The 7,500-nt window shown below is 43.9% G+C and overlaps 1 protein-coding gene across 4 annotated transcripts in view; it reads left to right on the forward strand.

Annotated features, from left to right (window-relative positions):
- LOC143302073 (uncharacterized) overlaps positions 1-7,500 on the forward strand; it is a 35,323-nt gene that overhangs the window by 10,047 nt on the left and 17,776 nt on the right. The window contains exon 1 of one of the 4 annotated variants that reach the window (XM_076616584.1): positions 7,363-7,500. This exon is cut by the window's right edge and continues 618 nt beyond it. The exons of the other annotated variants lie outside the window; for them this stretch is intronic. The gene's annotated coding sequence lies outside the window, so the exon portion shown is untranslated. Of the gene's footprint in view, positions 1-7,362 lie in introns of those variants that run through there. 4 annotated transcript variants of the gene reach the window in all.

Consider the following 7,500-nt stretch of genomic DNA (forward strand, 5'->3'; position numbering starts at 1 on the left):
GAAGAAGACAATGCTAAGAGAAGACAGTGCCTGGAATGACACAAACAAATGTCATAAGTACAACATGTCAACACAAGTGAATAGTAAAGCACATGTATACATGGAAAGACTATCACTCAGGTTTGGGATACGCAACAACATAATGCATATGTGTGAAGACCAAACGCTGACATCAAATGACATTTCTAATACATTTAAATAGCACAGTTAAAGTGATTGAAGCGATGCTGACTTGGTGAAAGTACACTGACAGTATAGATTAAGTAAAGCTTATACTGTGTCAAAGTGACTCAAAGGAATCAGTTTATCATGTTGCACTATACTGAGTAAGCCGTATAGGAGAGAGCATGATAACTAAATTACAGTTAACAGACTGATACATACCAGGTGGCTTTAACCAATAACTGGTATTAATCCAACACTATCTTGTAATCACAACAGAATACTACACACATCTTAGAGTACTGAGCACACTGTAGCAGTACAACTGATATTAGTGTGAAAGATAATACCTGAATAACAAACAAGATAGAGAATCAGTGGCTTAGATATAATACTGGCAAACTGATAGACCAGATAGTAAGTGAAGAACCACCATGGCTTAACCATTAAGTGGTGAATGAACTTTACGCACGCACTAGAACATTCTGGAACAAACTGTGTCGAGAGACGTCACTGACTGTGACGTTAAGAATCAAATGGAACACTGCTCCATGCAGATGACGACATGGCAATTATTTAGATCAGTCATAGCTGATCTGTGACTAACTTGTCAAAGCAATAACTGAACAAAGAATTAACTGAACAAAGCAATAACTGAACATACTCATATAAACACAAGTACTGTGTCAAATAATACAATTTACAAATCAACACATTCTACACACTAGTACTTACAGCGATACGTAGCGAGGTGTCAGCTGTTGTGGGGACACACACGACACACTGCCCGCGACACAGCAAGAGAGAGAGAGCAGGCTCTGGTCAGATGACTGACCAGGTATGAAATGACCACTCATCATTCACTGTGCCAATTTATGCAAGTTTAGCGGACCGCAAAGTGCGTCACGTGTGCTTGCAAGCAGATCGTCACTAATCACGGAGAATCCGATGACAATTGTGTTTGTTTAAAGGTGTTCAGTGATAGATTTCTAAATGATTCCTGAACCGATTTACGTCGGATAAGTTGCAAAAGAAAGAGCTCAACGCCTACTTTATAATGAATGTAAAATGAAGTGTTGATTATTTAAGATGAATTTATAATCTTAATTTAAGTCACCTGAACAGGGTCAGTTTTAACGAGCTCGTCGCTGAAAATTACAAACTGCGTTAAATCAGTTTCACGTAGGCAAACATAAATGGAATAGATTTAAAGATGGAATTAAGACGATTCTGCCAGTATATAATACTAGTAGTTTACTGATCTGCCAAAAGAGTTATTAATTAATTACGGTGGAACAGAAACACAAGTTTCTTCTCAGCCAATGATGTACCGCGATGCGACATTGGGCGAGCTGTGAGCAGGTGTCTGGCCAGGACAAAATGATGTAAGCAGAGTGACGTCACATATTCCGTGCAAGGGTTAGAAGTGAAAACGTCGTCTGCTCTGGCTTCTGCGTGAATAGTGTTGGAGCAAGCATAGCACGCTTGGTCACACCTCCCCCCATCTTTTGAAATCCATCGTCCGCGATGGTTAATTAAAAGTAATTCTTGTGAGGAGACTTAGCTGAGCATCAAACAAGAATTATTGGGCAGGTAAGGGAGATAATTTAGCTGATAACTGATAGCTAAATGAATGTGAAATGACTGCAACATTCTTAGGAACAATACCCTACTTCTATATTCAAAGTGGCTTTAGCCAGGTTAAGTTATGAGTTTGGTCTTAGTCAAATGCATCCTAACTTTGAAGAGTTTGATATAGAGAAGGGGTCCGAATTTGGTAAATACACTATGAAGATGGAAAGCATTCATTTGTGTGCCTATCAATCTATCTATCTTATTACTGTCAGACGCACATGTTGAGTAGCATACATGTATAATAGCATAAATAAAAAAATGAATTATTTTAGCATGTTCATAGACATACTTTTTGCATTGCTAAGACCTTGTGACAAGCTAGATCACAGGTCAAATTAAGCAAGAAGAAAAGAAAAAAAACATAAAACATGAATTATGCAGAAATATCTGAAAATGAAAACAAAATTACAGCATGAACAGGAACATGAAAAACAAAATCAGCATTGCCTCAGTTCAGCAAGAATGAAAAAAAAAAATTGAAACATGAGTGGGTTTTTTTTTCTGAATGTCTCACTGTCCTGGCTGTTAAATGTTCTTTTTACAAATATTCTCACCAGTCTTATCACAAACTCAGTGGTGCCCTGGATGCCAGTCGTGTGGATCTCCTAGGGGCAGGATCTGGTGGTAGTGGAGGTGGCTCTGGTACAGCTCGCTGGGTTGGTGTCCTGGGTCTTGGCATGGGCCTGGTCAGCCACATACCACTGTCACTATCGGTATCAGTGTCAGAGTGTGACACCTTGCTGTCCTGGTGGTGCAGTGGGACCGGGTGAGTCGGCGTGACAGCAGGTTGTTGTTGTTGGTCGTGCCTCTGCTGCATGGGGCTGACTACAGGTGGGGACACCTGTAGGACCACAGCGTCAGGTGTGGTGCTGTGGTGCCTCCGTCGTCTGCGTCTCCTGCATCTCTGGTTTGGAGCTGGTGCAGTTGATGGCATGGGCCCAGGTCGCCCAGTGTGTGTAGTGGCAACACACTGGTTGTGGGCTGGAGCTGCAGGCTGGTGGTCAGTATTCTGTTGCTTGGCCTTGTAGCGTCGCTTGTGGCGACACTGGTGCTCTGTGTGGCCAGACCTCTCACACCAGACACAGTGTGGAGGGTCTGGGGCGCGGTCAGCAGCACAGCGTCGAGGATGTAGCGCTGGTCCTGGAGGAGGTAGGTGGTGTGCTGGCTTGGGGGCCTGCAGCTGATGTCGCAGGCTGGCGTTCTCAGCTGCGAGTGTGGCCAGCTGGGCTTCCAGGCGGACAACATTGGTGTTGTCTACGCCGGGGCAGGTATTGTAGGTGTGGCTGTCCTCCCGCAGCCATCGCAGGGCCTCCTTCTTTGCTGCCTCGAAGGTGGTGTCAGGGTGGTAGCGGATGAGGCGCCTGACATCACGCTTCAGTGTGGCTGGCTGAAGGCCTCTGGCGAAAGCGTCGCGGAGGATGGTCGCTGACACCTGGATCATCCCATCTTCAGCCTTGTTGACTTTGGTCCACAGGTACCGAAGATGTGATGCGTAGTTGGTCACCATCTCCTTGGGCTGCTGCTGTCTGTTGAAGAACGCAGTGGCAAGGTCGGTGGCGTCTTGCTGCTCTCCCCAGTTCTCCTCGATGATGTGAAGGATCTTGGCTGGGGTGTCCACTTCGGTCGCTGGCAGCCTGACGATCTGCTGGCGAGCTCTGCCGGCAAGGGCTGAGATCAGCCAGAGAGAGGCTGTCGCGTCATCCAGGGGCTGTAGCTGGAGAATCAGTCTGGCCTCCTGGACGAAGTCTTCGACTTCACTGCTGCTTTCCTCACCGGATAGCGTCGGGAGTTTTGGCAGGAAGTTGGTTGAAGCCATGTTGATGGGGCGACGACTCTTCTCGTGGACTTGATGTACCTGCTGCACTGTCTTCTCTCTTCTCCTATGTCTAACTATCCCTATGTGACTGTTAATGCAACCTCTTGTCCCTGTACGATCCTAGCTCACAGTGCCAAGTATGTGATAGAGATTAGCTTGGCTAGGAGCTGTGATTTATTATTAGAGATATTTAGAGACTTTGCACATCCTACACTCACAGCGCCAAGTTGTAATAAGGTACACTTGGTGGTAAAGGGCTGTGGTTTAGGGATGGATTGAATTTGGTTAAAATTGAAACCTTAAAGGGAATAATTGGACCTATGTTGTGATGGATCTTTATCCTGTCGGCGACGCCACTTTTGTAGCCGTGTACCGAGTGGTTACTGAAGGGGGTACGGCACAAAAGACTTAACTAAATATGATTGAATGAATTAAAGGATAGACAAGATCCCACGCACAGGCCAGGAACATATAGAGGCCAGTCACAAATGGGGTTTTCTATTGTTTTATTTACAATATTCTAAAAGAAGAAGACTAAGAAGAAGAAATAATGAGAAGAAGACAACTAGGAGAAGAACTAAGAAGAAGAAGAAGACAAAAAGAGAACTAGTCTAAGAGAAGAAGACAATGCTAAGAGAAGACAGTGCCTGGAATGACACAAACAAATGTCATAAGTACAACATGTCAACACAAGTGAATAGTAAAGCACATGTATACATGGAAAGACTATCACTCAGGTTTGGGATACGCAACAACATAATGCATATGTGTGAAGACCAAACGCTGACATCAAATGACATTTCTAATACATTTAAATAGCACAGTTAAAGTGATTGAAGCGATGCTGACTTGGTGAAAGTACACTGACAGTATAGATTAAGTAAAGCTTATACTGTGTCAAAGTGACTCAAAGGAATCAGTTTATCATGTTGCACTATACTGAGTAAGCCGTATAGGAGAGAGCATGATAACTAAATTACAGTTAACAGACTGATACATACCAGGTGGCTTTAACCAATAACTGGTATTAATCCAACACTATCTTGTAATCACAACAGAATACTACACACATCTTAGAGTACTGAGCACACTGTAGCAGTACAACTGATATTAGTGTGAAAGATAATACCTGAATAACAAACAAGATAGAGAATCAGTGGCTTAGATATAATACTGGCAAACTGATAGACCAGATAGTAAGTGAAGAACCACCATGGCTTAACCATTAAGTGGTGAATGAACTTTACGCACGCACTAGAACATTCTGGAACAAACTGTGTCGAGAGACGTCACTGACTGTGACGTTAAGAATCAAATGGAACACTGCTCCATGCAGATGACGACATGGCAATTATTTAGATCAGTCATAGCTGATCTGTGACTAACTTGTCAAAGCAATAACTGAACAAAGAATTAACTGAACAAAGCAATAACTGAACATACTCATATAAACACAAGTACTGTGTCAAATAATACAATTTACAAATCAACACATTCTACACACTAGTACTTACAGCGATACGTAGCGAGGTGTCAGCTGTTGTGGGGACACACACGACACACTGCCCGCGACACAGCAAGAGAGAGAGAGCAGGCTCTGGTCAGATGACTGACCAGGTATGAAATGACCACTCATCATTCACTGTGCCAATTTATGCAAGTTTAGCGGACCGCAAAGTGCGTCACGTGTGCTTGCAAGCAGATCGTCACTAATCACGGAGAATCCGATGACAATTGTGTTTGTTTAAAGGTGTTCAGTGATAGATTTCTAAATGATTCCTGAACCGATTTACGTCGGATAAGTTGCAAAAGAAAGAGCTCAACGCCTACTTTATAATGAATGTAAAATGAAGTGTTGATTATTTAAGATGAATTTATAATCTTAATTTAAGTCACCTGAACAGGGTCAGTTTTAACGAGCTCGTCGCTGAAAATTACAAACTGCGTTAAATCAGTTTCACGTAGGCAAACATAAATGGAATAGATTTAAAGATGGAATTAAGACGATTCTGCCAGTATATAATACTAGTAGTTTACTGATCTGCCAAAAGAGTTATTAATTAATTACGGTGGAACAGAAACACAAGTTTCTTCTCAGCCAATGATGTACCGCGATGCGACATTGGGCGAGCTGTGAGCAGGTGTCTGGCCAGGACAAAATGATGTAAGCAGAGTGACGTCACATATTCCGTGCAAGGGTTAGAAGTGAAAACGTCGTCTGCTCTGGCTTCTGCGTGAATAGTGTTGGAGCAAGCATAGCACGCTTGGTCACACTTAAAGCAAGATAGGTTTGTTCCCCCCCCCCCCCATCCCGTTCCACCACGCCCCCCCCCCCCCACCACCACCCCTTTTATTCATGTTTTTTTCTATATGGATATGGGCTTTATAGACATTTCCGAACTGAAACCATGTATGCACGAATACGATGATTTTTGAGGGGTGTTTTTTTTCGATAAGATATGTGAAATTCCTTACACGAGAAAGTACACTTATGGACAGATGTTACATGAATTAAGAGAGACAGACAGACAGACAGACAGACAGACAGAGAGAGATTGGAAAGCCCAACGACTTAGCAAACTAGATTAAGGTTGTTCTCTTGAGTCAACCTGAAATGACGCGTAGCCTGTATGTTGACTAGAAAGAAAAAAAAATCATTGCGACACATTCGTTTTCAATTAGTTCCCCCCCCCCCCCCCCGCCCGCCCCCGCCCCTCCCCCCCTCCCCTCCCCCATCCTCTTCACAAGCCTATAAACCTTAGGCTGACTATATTGGCATACACGATTGCAGTTGTATTTTCAGCTAGAGTTTTACTATGGAAAAAAAAAAGAAGAAAAAAAACAACAGAAATTCCTATCCTTACCTGTTGTCTTCGATTGGTAGTAGAAGAAGAAGAAGAAGAAGAAGGAGGAGGAGGAGGAGGAGGAGGGGAAGGAGAAGAAGAAGAAGAAGGAGGAGGAGGAGGAGGAGGAGGAGGAGGGGAAGGAGAAGTAGAAGAAGAAGAAGAAGAAGAAGGAGGAGGAGGAGGAGGAGGAGGAGGGGGAGGGGTAGAAGGGGGAGGAGGAGGAGGAGGAGAAGGAGAAGAAGAAGAAGAAGAAGAAACGTTTACAGTAGTAGGAAAAAGGCGTATTATTGTTAGTATACCGTATGTGTGGTAATATCATCATCTTAGATTGAACAGACTATAAAATTAATGAATAAACAAGCGAAACGAACCATATGTGAACTAATAGTGAAACACAAGGCAAAGAGAAAAGTCTACATGTAGGTTAGTTGTTGTTTTTTCCCGGTGAGTTTTGATTGTGCAAAAAAAATCCTCGTGTGTGTGTGTGTGTGTGTGTGTGTGTGTGTGTGTGCGTGTGCGTGCGTGCGTGCGTGCGTGCACGTGTGTGTGTCTAAGCGTGTGTAAGTATTTGTGTGCGCGTGCGTGTGTGCGCGCGTTCATATTAGTGTTAGTGTTCGTGTATGTGTGTATGTTCGAGGTAGAGAGAGAGAGAGAGAGAGAGAGAGAGTGAGAGAGACAGGGGGAATTAGGCAGAGAGACTAACACACACACACACAGAGACATAAAGAGATTGAATTAGCCAGAGAGGCAGACATGCAGGACAAATTAGAGGTAATGAATCCATTAATGAAGTGTATAGACTCAATCTGCGCGTGTGTGCGTGCGTGCCTGCGTGTGTGTGGGGGGTGGGTGGGTGGGTGTGTGGATGAGTGGGTGGGTGGGTTGGGGGAGGGGCTGGGGGTGTGAGGGGGGGGGAGGGAGGGAGGGACGGAAAGTTCGATTGGTGGATGTAGGCACATGCGTGTGTAATCGATCGAAGTCAATACACAGCTGCCGCAAAACTAAACGTCATTGTTTAACGTGAGTAACCGCTGAACATAT

This window comes from Babylonia areolata, chromosome 28, assembly GCF_041734735.1.
Source record: "Babylonia areolata isolate BAREFJ2019XMU chromosome 28, ASM4173473v1, whole genome shotgun sequence".
NCBI classification, from domain to species: Eukaryota; Metazoa; Mollusca; class Gastropoda; order Neogastropoda; family Buccinidae; genus Babylonia; species Babylonia areolata.